Source organism: Papio anubis, chromosome X (genome assembly GCF_008728515.1).
Source record: "Papio anubis isolate 15944 chromosome X, Panubis1.0, whole genome shotgun sequence".
Classification (NCBI taxonomy): domain Eukaryota; kingdom Metazoa; phylum Chordata; class Mammalia; order Primates; family Cercopithecidae; genus Papio; species Papio anubis.
Genome location: NC_044996.1, coordinates 19,457,236 through 19,479,114, shown reverse-complemented (window position 1 = coordinate 19,479,114; position 21,879 = coordinate 19,457,236). Strand labels below are relative to the sequence as shown.

The 21,879-nt window shown below is 37.0% G+C and overlaps 1 protein-coding gene across 1 annotated transcript in view; it reads right to left on the bottom strand.

Moving 5' to 3' along the window:
• LOC100999222 (small integral membrane protein 10-like protein 2A) overlaps positions 1–21,879 on the bottom strand; it is a 134,853-nt gene that overhangs the window by 78,199 nt on the left and 34,775 nt on the right. The window lies entirely within an intron of this gene.

The following is a 21,879-nucleotide window of genomic DNA, read 5'->3' as shown; positions in this document are numbered from 1 at the left end:
AATAAATGACAGCTGAATGCTGATGGGAGGAAATGACAACTTAGTGAACTAAAAATGTACACTGGACTATATGAATATATTTTATGACGGTATTATTGGCTGTTAGGATGGGTTTCATAAAGAGGAACAGACCTTGAAATTTATAAATTGAAGTGCTTTGTGTAATAAATACAAATCAAATATTTATTAAGTTTACAAAAGATCAGTGAAAAAATCTAGAGATATATTGTAAATTAAATATTATTATAAAACGGCAACTATATTTCTGAATTTCATAGCATTCAGAAAACATTTAACACTAACAAAATGTTTTAAAAATTATTTCTGTAGATTTGTGCAAATATCAGGTTATTTTCTTGGAAATATTTTAATATAGCACATATTATATTATATACAGTACTGTTAATACTAGCATACTAATCAGAACAAATTCTTAATTCTTGTGAATGAATTAGCTTGGGTGTGAACCCTAGATTTTCAGGCATAACTTTAATATTTTTCTGGTGAAGTATACGGTGCTTCCCATTGCCACCATGTACATTAACACAAGGGCATCCAGCTGACAAATAGCTATACAGCTAGAACTGGTAATAGGATTCCTGATACTCTGTTCAGTAACCTCTCTCCTACACAGTTGCAGTGGCCCCCGCCTAATATCAAGCATAATATATTTTAGGGCCAAAATGCAGTGGAGATTATAGTCATCATTTCCTACATTAGGTATAGATGTTTTAGTGTTTTTCTTTCTTTTATTCTTAATGTTTGCTTCTTGTCATTGTCATCCTAAAATGGTGGCTGACATATCCATAATTTTACCCTGAACATTGCTCCAATTTCTTTCTCTCTCTCTTTTTTAGACAAAGTCTCACTTTGTCACTCAGGTTGGAGTGCAGTGGCACGAACACAACTCACTGCTGTCTTGATCCCCAGGCTGATATGGTTTAGATCTGTGTCCCCACAAAATCTCATACTGAATTGTAATCCTTAGTGTTGGAGGTGGGAACTGGTGGGACGTGCTTAGATCATTGAGGTGTTTCTCATGCATGGTTTAACACTATCCCCTTTGTGCTGTTCTCACGATAGTGAGTGAGTTGTCATGAGATCTGGTTGTTTACAAGTGTGTAGCACCTCTTTCCACCAGCTCTCTCTTGAGCCGGTTCCCCCCTTTGCCTTCCACCATGATTTTCAGCTTCCTGGGACCTTCCCAGAAATAGAAGCCACTATGCTTCCTGTACAGCCTGCTGAGCTGTGATCCAATTAAACCTGTTTTCTTTATATATTACCTGGTCTCAGGTATTTCTTCACAGCAATGCAAGAACAGACTAATATACGGGCTTAAACAATCCTCCCTCCTGCCTCAGCCTCCTGAGGAGCTGGGACTACAGTGTGTGCCACCATGCCTGGCTAATTTTTGTAACTTTTGTGGAGATGGGGTTTCGCCATATTGCCCAGGCTGGTGTTGAACTCCTGGGCTCAACTGATCCACCGCCTTGGCTTCCCAAACTGCTGGGATTACAGGTGTGAGCCAGCATGCCTGGCCCATTGCTCCAGTTTCAACTCTCAATCCAGTTTCAACTCTCAATCTCCAGTAAAGTTCAGCTTTACTGGAACTGAACTAACACTCTTCTCACGGGTGTTAGATTGAGCCACATGTCATCACTAATTTTGCAAAAATGGTGGCATCTCAGCAATTTTATATGGTTCAACCTAACATCTGCCCCCTGTTCTTTCTTTGAGTCTCAATTTAAAAGTCTCTCTCACTAGGAGCCTTTTTCTAGTTTGATTCCTTTAAACTCGTTTGGTTTTTTGTAACTATCTGACTGTATTTTGAAAACTTACTTATTTAGTTGTTTGGCTTTCATGTTAAGCTCTTTCAAGTTATGAGCCATGTTTTATTTATCATCATTGTAATCCGTACGCCTGAGAATATTTCATTGAATGTGGTAGATATTACTACCATATTTGTTGAATGGGTGTTGTAGATTAAGTTAAAAAAATTTTTTGAGATAGGGTCTTAGTCTGTTGCCTAGGCTGGAGTGCAGTGGGGCCATCATGACCCACTGTAGCTTGGGCTCAGGTGATTCCCCCCACCTCAGCCTCCTGTGTAGTTGAGACTAGAGGCATGCATCACCATGTCCAGCTAATTTTTGTATTTTTAGTAGAGACGAGGTTTTGCCATGTGCCCAGGCTGGTCTTGAACTCCCAGACACAAGCGATTCTCCCACCTTGGCCTTCCAAAGTGCTAAGATTACAGGCATGAGCCACTGTGCCCGGCCATGAATATAAATAAACTCTAATAATGGATTCATTCAGTAAACAAATTCATTCAAAACAAAAATAGCCTTGAAGACCAAGACAACATTTTTTTTCTTAGGTTTCCCAAAACCCATCCCAAAGCCTGATTCCTTGAATATTTCTTGAATGAACAGGTGTATTATTTGCTTTAAACAATGTAGACTTAGGTTTACAGATATATCATATACGCAAATTATTATAAGATACAATCATTTCTGATTGTTGCTATAAGAACGCATACATCTGAATCTAGGGTAATTCCTGGAGATGCTAACTGAAATGGGCGTTAAAGACTGATTAGATTTAGATAGGAGAAAATAAATTACAAGTTTAAAGAAAACAAATAAAAAATCAGAAGAAGGGAAGTTCAAAGTTAACATTTTTCTGTTTTATTTTTTCCAGGCCAAACTGAATTTTTTAGTTATTAATCTTTAAAAAAATTTGAGATAAAATTTACCTAAAGTGAAATGCACAGATCTTCAGTATATAATTTAAGTTGCTAAATGTATACAGCCAGACAAACCAGACCCAAGTCAAAATACAGAATATTTCCATTACCTCCAAAAGTATCTTCATGCACTCAATCATCAACAACCTTTCGATTTTTATCACCATAGACTAATTTTGCCTGTTCTTGAAATTCATATACATAGAATAATAAATAAATTGTGTCCTGTTTCTTTTCAGCAAAATGTTTATTCGAGACTCACCCATGTTGTTGAGTCTATCAGAAAGTTTATTTTTTATTAATGAGAGCTATTCCACTGTAAGGCTGTATCAAAACTTGTTTAACCTTTACAGGCAATTGGGTTGTTTTCAATTTGAACCTATTATTAATGAAGCTACTTATTATGGACATTCTGGTACAAATATATTTTGGAACATATGTTTTCATTTCTCTTGGATAAATACCAAAGAGAGGAATTTCTGGGTCATATGGCAGATGAACAGTTAAATTTGTAAATATCTGTAATAAAGTTTTTCCAAAATGGTTGTGCCATTTTACAGTCCCACTAACATGTGAGCTTCAGTTACTATATTATCCTCACCATAAAAGAATATCTTTGCCATTTTGGCATAGGAAATACTTTCTTAGAGAGGATACAAAAGCGCTACATAAAAGTAAAAATAGCTAAATTAAACCTCATTGATTTATTTTAAAAATTCATACTAAAAGACATCATTAAGAAAGTCAGTAGATAAGCTACAGAAACCTGGATAGTCTGTCAGTGTGTGCAAGGGAAAACGGGGCTAATAAACTTTAAGGTGCTTACTGAGTAGGAAGGATATATTCCTGGAAAGAAAATTCCTGAAAGAAAAGGTATCTATTCCTGGAAAATCAAATCGTTCTTTTTATTACAATGACAACCATAAAAACTGTTGAAGTATGATATAGAAGCAAAGAGTAGAATGGTGGTTGCCAGGGCCTGGGGAGACAGGGAAAAGGGGAAGTTACTATGCAATGGGTATAAAATAAATAATAAGTATATAAAATAATAAATAAAATAAATAATAAAGAATAAATACATACATGTTGAAAGAACAAATAAAAAGTGTTGATGCCATAGTGAGTTGAGTAGATTACATAAGGTTTTCAAAATAGTGATGGGAAATAAATATGTTCTCCACTGATACCATATTTGAATCTTCAGCAATTTCAGCTACAAGGTTCAGAGATGCAAGACTACTTTTTAAAAATTCCAACTGTAATAATATTTTTATATAAATTACCTATATAGAAGATTTTAATAAAAATATGTGTGTTTTTTGCAACCCTTTCTTATTGCACATTTGATATGAGTATTGAAATAATATTCGTCTGTTAAATCTAATAAAATTATTGTTATTTCAAAAAAATTGAAAAATTCCTTCAGTTTATCACTTTCAATATTTTGTACGTGTTATTTTAATCTGTCTCAACAATACTTTGATTTTTTCTGATTTATGTGTCTCCATTTTTAAAATAAAGAAATTGAGATAAAGAAAACGGAGATATTTGTGGAAGCTCACAAATTCCTCTTCCTCCTGTGAGAAGCGCTTTGTTCGTTGTGTGGAATAGCACTGCTTCTTAAGGCACAGCGGGCATGAAGCAACATCATATTGGAATGACTTCTGCTCAGTGAGCTGGTGAAACAAACAAGAGACTGGGATGATGAAACAATACTTGGGGATGATGGAGAAGAGCATAAGCAGAAAATAATTCTGTTCTGTATCCACCAATCCCAGTTGGAGTTACTCATTTAATGGAGGCAGTGGGAGACAACAAAATAAAAGTTGCTATTAACCTCTGTCAGGGTGACAATGGAGTGGATAGTATTTACAACCAAGTTCCCACTGATGGTGTCTAGTCTCCACATGGATATTTTACTTTTGTCAAATTTTAATTCTCGAGTAGCAGCACTGTCTGTAACATATAATGTATAGCAGCTGTCACATCAATCAAAAAGCACAATCAAAAACTACTCGGATCTAGGAATTACTTTTTCTTTGTTACGTATGAGACCTTGAGCATTCTTTTTTGAAAAATGTAATCCTGGGTTTTATAATCTGTAAGGTGATGATAACAACATCTAAAATTACAGATTTGTTATAAGATGAATAATATGGTAGAATGCTAAAACAATAATTCTACAAAGGTAAGAGATTACTAAAATCTCTGTTACTCTTTTTGCAGATATTTATGATTTAAATGTGTTGTCTTAAAATTTTAAGGAATATTTTACGAAGATTTTATTTTAGTTATATCTTAAATGATTTTCTTACATCTAAATAACCACTAGTACCTAAAAGCAGAATCACATTCTACACTCTTTCATATTTAACATAACTTTTAAATAAACACATTTTTGAATGCTATAATAGAGAATATTGAGATTTGCGTATTTTTAACATATACTGTGGATAATTCATTAATGTGCCACAGTTCCGTGCAACTAATACTCTGTTTTACAGAAACAATTGTATAGTTGTACAACAATATGTACATATTTTAAGGTGATAATAAATGGGAATCATTTTGCCACAGCAGTGTTAAAACCTGTGGCCTTCAGTAATGACAGTAAATGAACACGTGATTGAATAACCATTCTTCTTTCTATACAACATGGTGTATAGAAGAATATTTAGCATCAGTCAAATGTCAAGGGAAATCTGTCTTGTCCTCTTAAAAATAATAACCTGGATATAAGTTGTAAAAAATTGTTAAAAACAATCAACAGAATGAAACAACAGCCTACAGACTGGGAATGAGCTGGAAGAGAATAAAATCTAGTATTTCAGCCTATCGGTATAGTAATAGAAAAATGTATAACTGCTGAGCAGTATTCAGGAGCAACACTGTAACTTAAATGTAAAACTAAAAAGAAAAAACCAATCTGGAGAATATATTTAAGCTATATACACACAATGTTGCAAACAAATAAGAAATGATATGTATTGAAAATCACATGGACCTTAAATATATTTAAGCTATATACACACAATGTTGCAAACAAATAAGAAATGATATGTATTGAAAATCACATGGACCTTAAATGCTGCTTCATTTTTATGGTAACTCAGAGAGGTGAAACCAAGTGAAGAAGCACTTAGTCTCCACAGTTGCTTGTGCTCATCCAATAAAGCTGTGGATCCTACTTCAGAAGACTGTGCTTTCAGCAATAAAACCCCGTTTCCATAACAAAAAGTTCAATCATTCGATCTTTTATAATTATGACATAAAATATTACTGTATATACTACAGGTTTAATATGAAATTAGCAATTCCATTCAGAAGAATGGTTTCATAATAACATGAAAACATGTTGAAAGAACAATTAGGTGAAATTTGGAAAACTAGAGAGATTTTTAGAAAGCATAACTGTGTGACATGTGATAGGATCTCTTCTTGTCTCCCCCAAATTTTAGTTAATATCTCCATTCCTCTTCAAAGTTTGATTTAAAAAGTTTATGTTGTCATGCATTTTCATATACTGCCACATGTAAATTCACAAAGTCCAGAAAAGAATCTACCAAAGGCAATGCAAAATTAGTCGTACAACATAATAATCATCTAAATGTTTCAATCTGAGGCATTACTATTCAGTAGCATTTATTAAATAAATTGCAAATATCCAGTAGTTGTAAATTTTCTAACAACATTTTCATCCATTTCAGGTAGTTTAAAAATTAATGGTGACATAATAACATATTATTTAAGAACACAGACTTCATTTTATTTCTTTTTTATTAACATATAATAATTATATGTATTTATGGGATATATATGATATTTTGATACATGCATACAATGTTTAATGATCAAATTCGATGATATAGTTTGGATGTATTTCCCCGCCCAAATATCATGTAAAATTGTATCATTAATGTTAGAGATGGGGCTGGTGGGAGGTGATAGGATCATGGGGTGGATTTCTCATGAGTGGTTTAGTACTCTCCCCTTGGTACTGTCCTCACGATCGTGAGTGAGTTCTTGTGAGACCTGGTCATTTAAAAGTGTATGGCACCTCCTCTATCTCTTGCTTCCACTCTGGCCATGTGACATGTCTGCTCCCCCTTCACCTTCCACCATGATTGTAAGTTTCCTGAGGCCTTTCTAGAAGCCAAGCGGATGTCAGCATCATGCTTCCTGTGCAGCCTGAAGAACCGTGAGCCAATTAAACCTCTTTTCCTTAGAAATTACCCAGTCTTAGGTATTTTTTGTATAGCAATGTGAGAACAGACTACATCAGAGTAATTGGGATATTCATAACCTCAAACACTGATTATTTCTTTGCGTTGAAAACATTCCAATTCTTCTCTTGTAGCTATTTTGAAATACACAATAAAGTATTGATAACTATAGTCACCCTACTAGTGCTATTGACCACTAGAACTTATTCCTTTTACCTAACTGTATTTTTGTACCTATTAACTAACCTCTCTTCTTTCCCTCCCCCTTACCTTTCCCAGCCTCTGGTAACCACTATTCTACTCTCTACCTCCATGAGATTGACTTTTTAGCTCCCACGTATGAATGAGAACATGCAATGTTTTGTCTTTCTGTGCCTGGCTTATTTCACTAACAATGTCCTCTAGATTCATTCACGTTGTTGCAAATGATAGAGTTTCCTTCTTTTTTATGGATAAATAGTATTACTGTGTGTGTGTGTTTGTGTGTGTGTGCATATATACTGAATTTTCTTTATCCATTCATCCATTGATGGACATTTAGGATTCCATATCTTGGCTATTGTGAATAGTGCTGGAATGATCATGGGAGTGCCTATATCTCTTCAACATACTGATATTATGTCTTTTGCTTATTCTGAACATTTTAAGTGTTCAGAATTCTTCTTATATAACTGTAATTATATATCCTTTGACTAACATCTCTTCATCCCTCCCTCCCCTCTAACCACCCAAGTGTCTGGTAACCACCATTCTACTCTACATTGCTATGTGATAAACATTTTTAGATTCCATATATGAATGAGATCATACAGTATTTGCCTTTCTGTGCCTGACTTATTTCACTTACATATTGTTCGGTAGCTTCATCCACGTTTTTGCAAATGACAGGCTTTTACCCTTGTTATGGCCAAATAGTATTCTATTGTGTATGTATACACCACATGGATGTTCCTTTGATGGGCAGGTATCCCAGCATTGTTTATTGAAGAGATAGTCCTTTCTCCACTGCTTGTTTTTGTCCACTTTGTTGAAGATCAGATGGTTGTAGAAATATGGCTTTATTTCTGGGTACTCTATCCTATTCTGTTGGTCTATGTGTCTGTTTTTGTACCAGTACTATGCTATTTTGGTTACTTTAACCTTATAGTGTAGTTTGAAGTCAGGTAATTTGATGCCTCAAGTTTTGTTTTTTTTGCTTAGGATTGCCTTGGATATTAAGGCTCTTTTTTTACATCCATATAAATTTTAAAATAGTTTTTTCAATTCTGTGAAGAGTGTCGTGGGTAGTTTGGTAGGAATAACATTAAATCTGTAAATTTTATTGGGTGGTATGGCTATTTGAACAATATTGAGTCTTCTGATCCATGAGCACAGAACATTTTCCATTTGTTTGTGGCATCTCTGATTTCTTTGTGTCTTGTAACTCGCATTTTAGATGTCTTTCACCTCCTTGATTAGCTGTATTCCTAGGTATTTTATTCTTTTTGTGGATATTGTGAATGGGATTACATTCTTGATTTGGCTTTAGGCTTGTATGTTGTTGGTGTGTAGGAATGCTAGTGATTTCTGTACATTGATTTTGTATCCTGAAACTTTGCTGAAGTTGTTTATGAGATCAAGAAGCTCTTAAGCAGAGACTATGGGGTTCTCTAGGTATAGAATCCTATCATCTGCTAAGAGAGATAGTTTAACTTTGTCTTTTCATATTTGGCTGCCTTTTATTTCTTTCTCTTGCCTGATTTCTCTGGCTGGGACTTCTAGTACTATGTTGAATAGGAGTGGTGAGAGAGGGCATCCTGGTCTTGTTCTGGTTTTCAAGGAGAATGCCTCCGGCTTTTGCCCATTCAGTATGATGTTGGCTGTGGGTTTGTCATAGATAACTCTTGTTGTTTTCAGGTATGTTCCTTCAATGCCAAGTCTAGGGTTTTTAACATGAAGTGATGTTGAATTCTATCAAAAGTCTTTTCTGCATCTATTGAGATGATCATGTGGTTTTTGTTTTTAGTTCTGTTAATGTGGTGAATCACATTTATTGATTTACGTATGTTGAGCCAATCTTGCATCCCAGGGATAAATCCTACTTAATTGTGGTGAGTTAGTTTTTTGATGTGCTGTGGGATTTGTTTTGCTAGTATTTTGTTATTTTACACACACACGCACGTGCACACACACACTGTTAAATTAAATCAAATCTGTCATGAAGCTGCCTTCATATATAGCAAACTGTAACCTAACTTAATATGTAAACAAATTACAACCTAACTTGAAAATATATTCTTATAAGAAGTAGTGAGTCTTGGCAAATCACACTAACCAGGCTTGCAGCCAATTGCAGGCTGCAAATCGTCAAAATATATCCAAATAAGGCAAACGTGAAGCTATAACAAGTCAGGATATTTCTGTGTGTCATTTCCTTTTTCTGTCTATAAATACTGTTTCTCCACACTACTGAGTGGAGCTCTGTGAACCTTTACTGGTTTAGAGTGCTGCCTGATTTATGAATCATTTCTTTGCTCAAATAAACTCTGCTAAATTTATTTGTAGTTTGTCTTTCAACAATAGGGAATATAAGATGCTTATATAAGAATTGTACTTTCTAATTTTGTATATCTACTCCCCTCCCCTTATTCAACAATATCTTGCATACTACTTTGCAAAAACCTGATAAGTACTTGGCGAATATAAAAAAGAGCACATTGTTTGGAGATTTCCAGTCCAATTGAGACTAAATATATGATAGGACTGAAGCCCTCACATATTTGTTTATTTTAAACATATAGGTGGGCAACGGCCAAGCCCTGCCTGGCCTGCATAATCCTCATGTGGAAAATTAATAACAGAATTATATATATTCTATTAATAAAAGCATATATTAATATGTATATACATGTATATATATCAGGCAAGAGAAATCAAGGCAAGAGAAATCAGGCAAGAGAAAGAAGTGTATATACACATATATACACATTGTGCCATCTATACATAATGCCATCTATACACAATATTTTGGATGACTATTCCACTGTTTGTATAGATGGCATTGTTTTGAAATGGGGTCTAGCTATGCTCTCTAGGCTCCTCTCAAATTCCTCAAATTCCTGGGTTCAAAATTCCTGGGCTCAAGCAATCCTTCTGCCTCGGACTCCCAAGTATGCAGCATGTCATTTTAAAATATGTTACTTACGGAAGTATGATACTGAATTAACATTATGAAGTTATGAAGGAGTTAGAAGAAACAAATATGATGGATTAAGTAAACATAGCAAACCACCAGCTTCAGTCAAGGGTTACAGAGGTTACAACTGTAACGGGTTAGAGAAGGAAGAAACATCATGGAAGAAGAGGAATAACACAATAGAGGAAGCTGGTTTACACAGTATGCTATTTGAAAGATAAGTTCTGCCACATCTTGTCATATCATTTATGTTTTAAGACAAGTATTCAGCAACTGCCTTAAAGGAAATAAATACACTATTGTAATCTATTTAATCCACTCGGTTTGTGTGGAGTGAATTTTTTTTTTTTTTTTGTCTTTATAGCTTTGTGTCTGTGCATGACTTCTAGACTTTTCATTCAATTAAAACTAAGAGTAAATTTTTCTATATACAATCATTACAAATTAGGGGACAGAATACCCCACCAATTTTATTTCTTTCTTTTGTAAAGGAATAGACAACAGAATGTATTCAGAGATGATTTCCTATTTATGTATTATAACCATTCTTTCCTAGCTCTTAAAGATAAATGAATTATTTTTATTCCACAATAATGGCATATTCATGTTTACTTCATTTAAAAAGACTATGCACGCTTCCTTTTACAAAAAGCAGGCAGCAGACTGGGTTTGGCCCACATGCTCTAATTTGCAGATGACTGGTTTAAGCCACACTGCAGGTTTAGCCAATTGCCCTCAAGGGCATTTGACTTTACAGGACTTATCAATGCCCATTCCATTCAGATGCCCCTTCCTTCAGAGGGACTGCTGTAAGGGTTTCAGCTATATTTATATCTGATTAACAACGAATATTTTTAGTAATTTGCATTAGAATGAGTTTTTTTGAGTGAAATTATTAGTTTTTTTTATCATAACACACGTTAGAAATCAATAATGAGTTGCAACTGGTGGTATTTGGGGTCAGATGTTACACGTTTGGGGGTACTGTTCATCCCCAAATGACCACACTGTCCAAAGCAAAATACAGATACAAAATAACAATGCTATAGTTCTTTAAGATGCATCATTAGGTTATTTATTCAAAATTTTTCTTCTTTTTTGACATGGGCACTTAGAGCTGTAAACTTCCCTCTTGGTACTGATTTTGCTGTATCCCATATGTTTTGGTATGTTGGGCTTCCACTATAATTTGTTTCAAGAAATTTTTCAATTTCCTTATTTATTCTTTCATTGACCCACTGGTCATTCAGGGACATGCTGTTTAATTTCCTTGTGTTTAATTAGATCCCATTTGTCAATTTTAGCTTTTGCTGCCGTTGCTTTTGGTGTTTTAGACATGAAGTCTTTGCCCATGCCTATGTCCTGAATGGTACTACCTAGGTTTTCCTCTAGGATTTTTATGGTATTAGGTCTAACATTTAAGTCTCTAATCCATCTTGAATTAATTTTCGTATAAGGAGTAAGGAAAGGATCCAGTTTCAGCTTTCTACTTATGGCTAGCCAATTTTCCCAGCACCATTTATTAAATAGGGAATCCTTTCCCCATTTCTTGTTTCTCTCAGGTTTGTCAAAGATCAGATGGCTGTAGATGTGTGGTATTATTTCTGAGGACTCTGTTCTGTTCCATTGGTCTATATCTCTGTTTTGGTACCAGTACCATGCTGTTTTGGTTACTGTAGCCTTGTAGTATAGTTTGAAGTCAGGTAGCGTGATGCCTCCAGCTTTGTTCTTTTGACTTAGGATTGTCTTGGAGATGCGGGCTCTTTTTTGGTTCCATATGAACTTTAAAGCAGTTTTTTCCAATTCTGCACAGCAAAAGAAACTACCATCAGAGTGAACAGGCAACCTACAGAATGGGAGAAAATTTTTGCAATCTACTCATCTGACAAAGGGCTAATATCCAGAACCTACAAAGAACTCAAACAAATTTACAAGAAAAAAACAAACAACCCCATCAAAAAGTGGGCAAAGGATATGAATAGACATTTCTCAAAAGAAGACATTCATACAGCCAACAAACACATGAAAAAATGCTCATCATCACTGGCCATCAGAGAAATGCAAATCAAAACCACAATGAGATACCATCTCACACCAGTTAGAATGGCGATCATTAAAAAGTCAGGAAACAACAGGTGCTGGAGAGGATGTGGAGAAATAGGAACACTTTTACACTGTTGGTGGGATTGTAAACTAGTTCAACCATTATGGAAAACAGTATGGCGATTCCTCAAGGATCTAGAACTAGATGTACCATATGACCCAGCCATCCCATTACTGGGGATATACCCAAAGGATTATAAATTATGCTGCTATAAAGACACATGCACACGTATGTTTATTGCAGCACTATTCACAATAGCAAAGACTTGGAATCAACCCAAATGTCCATCAGTGACAGATTGGATTAAGAAAATGTGGCACATATACACCATGGAATACTATGCAGCCATCAAAAAGGATGAGTTTGTGTCCTTTGTAGGGACATGGATGCAGCTGGAATCCATCATTCTTAGCAAACTATCACAAGAACAGAAAACCAAACACCGCATGTTCTCACTCATAGGTGGGAACTGAACAATGAGATCACTTGGACTCGGGAAGGGGAACATCACACACCGGGGCCTATCATGGGGAGGGGGGAGGGGGGAGGGATTGCATTGGGAGTTATACCTGATGTAAATGACGAGTTGATGGGTGCAGCACACCAACAAGGCACAAGTATACATATGTAACAAACCTGCACGTTATGCACATGTACCCTACAACTTACAGTATAATAATAATAAATAAATTAAAAAAAAAAAAATTTCCTTGTGTTTATATAATTTCAAAAATCCATCTTCTTGTTGATTTCCAGTTTTATTCCATTGTGGTCAGAAAAGATGCTTGATATTATTTCAATGTTTCTGATTGTTTTAAGACTTGTTTTGTGACCTATCCTTGAGAATGATCTATGTGCCGAGGAAAAGACTGTATTCTGCAGCCATTGGATGAAATGTTCTGTAAATATCTATTAAGTCCATTTGTTCTATAGTGCAGATTAGCTTTGATGTTTCTTTGTTGATTTTTGGTCTGGGAGATCTGTCCAGTGCTGAAGTTGGGATGCTGAAGTCTCCAGCTATAATTGTATTGGGGTCTATATATTTCTTTATTTATAATAATATTTGCCTTATATACCTGGGTGCTCCAGTGTTGAGTGCATATATATTTACAATCCTTATATGCTCTTGCTGAATTGATCCCTTTATCATTACATAATGACATTCCTTGTCTCTTTTTATAGTGTTTTCCCTGAAACCTATTTTGTCCAATACAAGTATAGCTACTCTTGTTCTTTTTGGGCTTCCATTGGCATGGAATATCTTTTCACATCTTTTTATTTTCAGTCTGTGTATATATTTATGAGTGAAGTATGTTTCTTGTAGGCAACAGATGATTGGGTCTTGTTTTTTCATTCATTCAGCTACTCTGTGTCTTTTGATTGAAGAGTTTAGCCAATTTACATTCACTGTTATTATTGATAAATAGGAACTTACTTCTGACATTTTGATATTTGTTTTCCGGTTATTTTGTGGTCTTCTCTTCCTTCTTTCTTTCCTTCCTGTCTTCCTCTTAGTGAAGGTGATTTTCTCTGGTGTATGTTTCAATGTATTGCTTTTTATTTTTGTGTATGTGTTATATGTTTTTTTGATTTGAGGTTACCATGAGGCTCAAAAATACTATCTTATAACCCAATATTTTGAACTGATGAGAACTTAATACTGATTGCATAAACAAACAAGCAAGCATGCAAAAAGAAAACTAATAATAATTCAACACTTTAACTTCATCCCTCTGCTTTTTAAGTTTTTATTGTTTCTTGTTATGTCTTACTCTACTGTCTCTGTCTTGAAAAGTTGCTGCATTTATTATTTTCTTTCATTTATCATTTAGTCTTTCTACTTATGTCAACTGTAGTTTACATACCACAATTACAGTGCTACAGTATTCTGTGTTTTTCTGTGAGCTTACTAATACCAGTGAGTTTTGTACCTATTGATGTTTTCTTCCTGCTCATTACCATCATTTCCTTTCAGATTGAAGAACTCCCTTTAGTATTTCCTGTAGTAGAGGTCTGGTGTTTATGAAGTCTCTGAGCTTTTGTTTGTCTGGGAAGGTCTTTATTTCTTCTTCATGCTTAAAGGATAGTTTTGCCTTATGTACTTTTATTCTAGGGTAAAACTTTATTTCCTTTACCACTTTAAATATGTCATGCCACTGTCTCCTGGCCTATAAGGTTTCCATCAAAAAGTCTGCTTCCAGATGTATTGGAGCTCCATTGTACGTTATTTGTTTCTTTTCTCTTGCTGTGTTTAGGATTCCTTCTTTATCTTTGACCTCTGAGGGTTTGATTATTAAATGCCTTGAGGTAGTATTCTTTGGGTTAAATCTGCTTGGTGTTCTATAGCCTTCTTGTACTTGAATGTTGACATTCTTCTCTGCCTTTGAGAAATTCTCTGATATTACCCCTTTAAATAAACTTTCTGCCCCTATCTCTCTTTCTACATCCTCCTTAAGGCCAATAACTCTTTTTTTTTTTGAGACAAAGTTTTGCTCTTGTTGCCCAGGCTAGAGTGTAATGGTGTGATCTCAGCTCACTGCAACCTCTGCCTCTCGGGTTCAAGTGATTCTTTTGCCTCAGCCTCCCAAGTAGCTAGGACTACAGGCATGTGCCACCACACCTGGCTAATTTTTGTGTTTTTAGTACAGATGGGGTTTCGTCATTTTGGCCAGGCTGATCTCAAACTTCTGACCTCGTGAATTCCCCTCCTTGGCCTCCCAAAGTGCTGGGATTACAGGTGTGAGCCCCTGCTCTCAGCCTAAGGCAAATAACTCTTAGATTTGCTCTTCTGAGGCTATTTTCTAGATCCTGCAGGCATCCTTCACAGTTTTTTATTCTTTTTTCTTTTGTCTCCTCTGATTATGTATTTTCAAACAGCCTATCTTCAAGTTCATTAATTATTTCTTCTGCTTGATAAATTTTGCTATTAAGAGACTGATGCATTCTTCATGATGTCATTTACATTTTTCAACTCTAGAATTTCTGCTTCATTCTTTTTAAATTATTTCAATCTTTTTGTGAAATTTATGTGCTAGAATTCTGAATTCCTTCTCTGTGTTATTTTGAATTTCTTTTTCTCAAAACTGCTAATGTTCAATTCTTTGTCTGAAATGTCACATGTCTCTGTTTCTCATGAATTGGTCCCTGTTGCCTTCTTAAGTTCATTTGTTTAGGTCTTGTTTTTCTGGATGGTATTGATGTTTGTAGATGTTCATCTGTGTCTTGGCATTACAAAGTTAGGTATTCATTGTAGTCTATGCAGTCTGGGCTTGTTTGTCCTTGTCCTTCTGGGGAAGGCATTTATTATGGTTTGGCTCTGTGGCCCCACCCACATCTCATGTTGAATTGTAATAGCTACATGTTGAAGGAGGGGCCTTGTGGGAGGTGATTGGATCATGGGGGAGGATTTTGCCCCTGCTGTTCTCATGATAGTGAGTTCTTATGAGATCTGATGGTTTAAAAATGTGTGGCCCTCCCTCCTTCGCTGTCTGTCTCTCCTGCTTCACCATGGTAAGATATGCTTGCTTCCCCTTCTGCTATGAGTGTAAGTTTCCTGAGGTCTCCAAGTCATGTTTCCAGTTAAGCCTGAAGAACTGTGAGCCAATTAATCCTCTTTTCTTCATAAATTGCTCAGTCTCAGGTAGCTCTTTATAGCAGTGTGAAAATGGACTAACACAGCATTCTAAGGAATTTGAAGGGATGAAGACTCATAGAGGAACCACTTTGGTGGTCTTAGATAAGATCTCTGAAGGGGTGTTCCAACATGGCCAAATAGGAACAGCTCCGATCTGCAGCTCCGAGCATGATCGACTCAGAAGATGGGTGATTTCTGCATTTCCAACTGAGATACCTGTTTCATCTCATTGGGACTGGTTGGACAGTGGGTGCAGCCCACGGAGGGTGAGCTGAAGCAGGGTGGGGTGTCACCTCACCCAGAAAGCACAAGGGGTCAGAGAATTTCCCTTTCCTAGCCAAGGGAAGCCGTGACAGACTACCTGGAAAAAAGGGACACTCCCTGCCCAAATACTGTGCTTTTCCCAAGGTCTTAGCAACTGGTAGACAAAGTGATTCTCTCCCATGCCTGGCTTGGTGGGTCCCACGCCCACCGAGCCTTGCTCACTGCTAGCGCAGCAGTCTGAGGTCGATCTGTGAGGTGGCAGCCTGGCTAGGGGAGGGGCGTCTGCCATTGCTGAGGCTTGAGTAGGTAAACAAAGCACGGGGGAAGCTCAAACTGGGAGGATCCCACCACAGCTCAACAAGGCCTACTGCCTCTAGATTCCACCCCTGTGGGCAGGGCATAGCTGAACAAAAGGCAGCAGACAACTTCTGCGGACTTAAACATCCCTGTCTGACAGCTCTGAAGAGAGCAGTGGTTCTCTCAACACGGCATTTGAGCTCTGAGAATGGACCAACTGCCTCCTCAAGTGGGTCCCTGACCCCTGTGTAGCCCAACTGGGAGACACCTCCCAGTAGGGGCTGACAGGCACCTCATGTATGTGGCTGCCCCTCTGGGATGAAGCTTCCAAAGGAAGGATCAGGCAGCAATATTTGCTGTTCTGCAATATTTGCTGTTCTGCAGCCTCTGCTGGTGATACCCACCTAAACAGGGTCTGGAGTGGAACTCCAGCAAACTCCAACAGACCTGCAGCTGAGGGACCTGACTGTCAGAAGGAAAACTAACAAACAGAAAGGAATAGCAACAACATTAACATAAAGGTCATCTACAACAAAATCCCATCTGTAGGTCACCAATATCAAAGACCAAAGGTAGATAAAACCACAAAGATGGGGAGAAACCAGAGCAGAAAAGCTGAAAACTCTAAAAATCAGAGCACCTCTTCTCCTCCAAAAGATCACAGCTCCTTGCCAGCAATGGAACAAAGCTGGATGGAGAATGATTTTGATGAGTTGACAAAAGTAGGCTTCAGAAGGTCAGTAATAACAAACTTCTCCGAGCTAAAGGAGGATGTTTGAACCCATCACAAGGAAGCTAAAAACCTTGAAAAAAGATTAGATGAATGGCTAACTAGGATAAACAACATAGAGAAGACCTTAAATGACCTGATGGAGCTGAAAACCATGGCACAAGAACTTCATGACACATGCACAAGCTTCAATAGCCAATTTGATCAAGTGGAAGAAAGGGTATCAGTGATTGAAGAAGAAATTAATGAAATAAAGTAAGAAGACAAGGTTAGAGAAAAAAGAGTAAAAAGAAATGAACAAAGCCTCCAAGAAATATGGGACTATGTGAAAAGACCAAATCTACATCTGATTGGTGTACCTGAAAGTGATGGAGAGAATGGAACCAAGTTGGAAAACACTCTTCAGGATATTATCCAGGAGAACTTCCTCAACCTAGCAAGGCAGGCCAACATTCAAATTCAGGAAATACAGAGAACATCACAAAGATACTCCTGGAGAAGAGCAACCCCAAGACACATAATTGTCAGATTGACCAAGGTTGAAGTGAAGGAAAAAGTGTTAAGGGCAACCAGAGAGAAAGGTCGAGTTAACCACAAAGGGAAGCCCATCAGACTAACAGCAGATCTCTCAGAAGAAACCCTACAAGCCAGAAGAGAGTGGGGGCCAACATTCAACATTCCTAAAGGAAAGAATTTTCAACCCAGAATTTCTTTTCTTTTCTTTTTCTTTTTTTATTTTTTATTTTATTTTATTTTATTTTTTTGAGATGGAGTCTTGCTCTGTCACCCAGGCTGGAGTGCAGTGGTGTGATCTCGGCTCACTGCAAGCTCCAAGCTCCACCTCCCGGGTTCATGCCATTCTCCTGCCTCAGCCTCCCAAGTAGCTGGGACTACAGGCACCCGCCACCATGCCCAGCTAATTTTTTGTATTTTTTTAGTAGAGATGGGGTTTCACCATGTTAGCCAGGATGGTCTTGATCTCCTGACCTTGTGATCCGCCTGCCTCAGCCTCCCAAGGTGCTGGTGTTACAGGCGTGAGTCACCATGCCCAGCCTTCAACCAAGAATTTCATATCCAGCCAAACTAAGCTTCGTAAGTGAAGGAGAAATAAAATCCTTTACAGATAAGCAAATGCTGAGAGATTTTGTCACTGCCAGGCCTGCCTTACAAGAGCTCCTGAAGGAAGCACTAAACATGGAAAGAAATAACTGGTACCAGCCACTGCAAAAACATGCCAAATTGTAAAGACCATCGATGCTATGAAGAAACTGCATCAATTAATGGGCAAAAAATAACCAGCGAACATCATAATAACAGGATCAAATTCACACATAATAATATTAACCTTAAATGTAAATAAGCTGAAAGCCCAATTAAAAGACACAGACTGGCAAATTGGATAAAGAGTCAAGACCCATCAGTGTGCTGTATACAGGAGACCTATCTCATGTGCAAAGACACACACATAGGCTCAAAATAAAGAGATGGAGGAAGATCTACCAAGCAAATGGAAAACAAAAAAAAAGCAGAGTTGCAACCCTAGTCTCTGATAAAACAGACTTTAAACCAACAGACATCAAAAGAGATAAAGAAGGCCATTACATAATGGTAAAGGGATCAATTCAACAAGAAGAACTAAGAGCTAACTATCCTAAATATATATTCACCCAATACAGGAGCACCCAGATTCATAAAGCAAGTCCTTAGAGACCTACAAAGAGACTTAGACTTCCACACAATAATAATGGGAGAATTTAACACCCCACTGTCAATAGTAGACAGATAAACAAGAAAGTAGGTTAACAAGGATATCCAGAACCTGAACTCAGCTCTGCAACAAGCAGACCTAACAGACATCTACAGAAGTCTCCACCCCAAATCAACAGAATATATATTCTTTTCAATACCACATCACACTTATTCTAAAATTGACCACATAATTGGAAGTAAAGAACTCCTCAGCAAATGTAAAAGAACAGAAATCACAACAGTCTCTCAGACCACAGTGTAATCAAATTAGAACTCAGAATTAAGAAACTCACTCAACACCACACAACTACATGGAAACTGAACAACTTGCTCCTGAATGACTACTGGATAAATAACGAAATGAGGGCAGAAATAAAGATGTTCTTTGAAACCAGTGAGAACAAAGACACAATGTACCAGAATCTCTGGGACACGTTTAAAGCAGCGTGTAGAGGGAAATTTATAGCACTAAATGCCCACAAGAAAAAGCAGGAAAGATCTAAAATTGACACCCTAACATCACAATTAAAAGAACTAGAGAAGGAACAGCAAAAAATTCAAATGCTAGCAGAAGGCAAGAAATAACCAAGATCAGAGCAGAACTGAAAGAGATAGAGACACAAAAAACTCTTCAAAAAAATCAATGAATCCAGGGACTGGTTTTTGGAAAAGATCAACAAAATTGATAGACCACTAGCAAGACTAATAAAGAAGAAAAGAGAGAAGAATCAAATAGATGCAATAAAAAATGATAAAGAGGGTATCACCACCGACTCCACAGAAATACAAACTACCATCAGAGAACACTATAAACAGCTCTATGCAAATAAACTAGAAAATCTAGGAGAAATGGATAAATTCCTGGACACATACACTCTCCCAAGACCAAACCAGGAAGAAGTTGAATCTCTGAATAGACCAATAGCAGGCTCTAAAATGAAGCAATAATTAATAGCTACCAACCATAAAAAGTCCAGGACCAGACGGATTCACAGCCGAATTCTACCAGAGGTACAAAGTGGAGCTGGTACCATTCCTTCTAAAACTATTCCATTGATAGAGAAGGAAGGAATCCTCCCTAACTCATTTTATGAGGCCAAACAGAATCCAGCAGCACATCAAAAAGCTTATCCACCAAGATGAAGTTGGCTTCATCCCTGGGATGCAAGGCTGGCTCAACATATGCAAACCAATAAACGTAATCGATCACATAAACAGAACCAACAATAAAAAGCACATGATTATCTCAATAGATGCAGAAAAGGCCTTCAACAAAATTCAACAGTGCTTCATGCTAAAAACTCTCAATAAACTAGGCATTGATGGAACTTATCTCAAAATAATAAGAGCTACTTATGACAAACCCATAGCCGATATCATACTGAATGGGCAAAAGCTGGAAGCATTCCCTTTGAAAACTGGCACAAGACAAGGACCCCCTCTCTCACCACTCCTATTCAACATAGTGTTGGAAATTCTGGCCAGGGCCATCAGGCAGGAGAAAGAAATAAAGGGTATTCAATTAGGAAATGAGGAAGTCAAATTGTCCCTGTTTGTGCATGACATGATTGTATATTTAGAAAACCCCACTGTCTCAGCCCAAAATCTCCTTAAGCTGATAGCAACTTCCGCAGTCTCAGGATACAAAATCAATGTGCGAAACTCACAAGCATTCCTATACACCATTAACAGACAAACAGAGAGCCAAATCATGAGTGAACTCCCATTCACAATTGCTACAAAGAGAATAAAATACCCAGGAATCCAACTTACAAGGGATGTGAAGGACCTCTTCAAGGAGAACTACAAACCACGGCTCAACGAAATAAAAGAGGACACAAACAAATGGAAGAATATTCCATGCTCATGGATAGGAATAATCAGTTTTGTGAAAATGACCATACTGCCCAAAGCAATTTATAGATTCAATGCCATCCCCATCAAGCTACCAATGACTTTCTTCACAGAATTGGAAAAAACTACTTTAAAGTTCACATGGAAGCAAAAAAGAGCCCGCATTGCCAAGACAATCATAAGCAAAAAGAACAAAGCTGGAGGCATCACGCTACCTGACTTCGAACTATACTACAAGGCTACAGTACCCAAAACAACATGGTACTGGTACCAAAACAGAAATATAGACCAATGGAACAGAACAGAGGCCTCAGAAATAATGCCACACATCTACAACCATCTGATCCTTGACAAACCTGACAAAAACAAGAAATGAGGAAAGGATTTCCTATTTAATAAATGGTGCTGGGAAAACTGGCTAGCCATATGTAGAAAGCTGAAACTGGATCCCTTCCTTACCCCTTATACAAAAACTAATTCAAGATGGATTAAAGACTTAAATGTTAGACCTAAAACCATAAAAACCCTAGAAGGAAACCTAGGCAATAACATTCAGGATATAGGCATGGGCAAGGACTTCATGACTAAAACACCAAAAGCAATGGCAACAAAAGCCAAAATAGACAAATGGTATTTAATTAAACTAGAGAGCTTCCGCACAGCAAAAGAAACTACCATCAGAGTGAACAGGCAACCTACAGAATGGGAGAAAATTTTTGCAATCTACTCATCTGACAAAGGGCTAATATCCAGAATCTACAAAGAACTCTAACAAATTTGCAAGAAAAAAACCAAACAACCTCATGAAAAAGTGGGCAAAAGATATGAATAGACACTTCGCAAAAGAAGACATCTATGCAGCCAACAGACACATGAAAAAAAAGCTCATCATCACTGGTCATCAGAGAAATGCAAATCAAAACCACCATGAGATACCATCTCACACCAGTTAGAATGGCAATCATTAAAAAGTCAGGAAACAACAGGTGCTGGAGAGGATGTGGAGAAATAGAAACACTTTTACGCTGTTGGTGGGAGCGTAAATTGGTTCAACCATTGTGGAAGACAGTGTGGCAATTCCTCAAGGATCTAGAACTAGAATTACC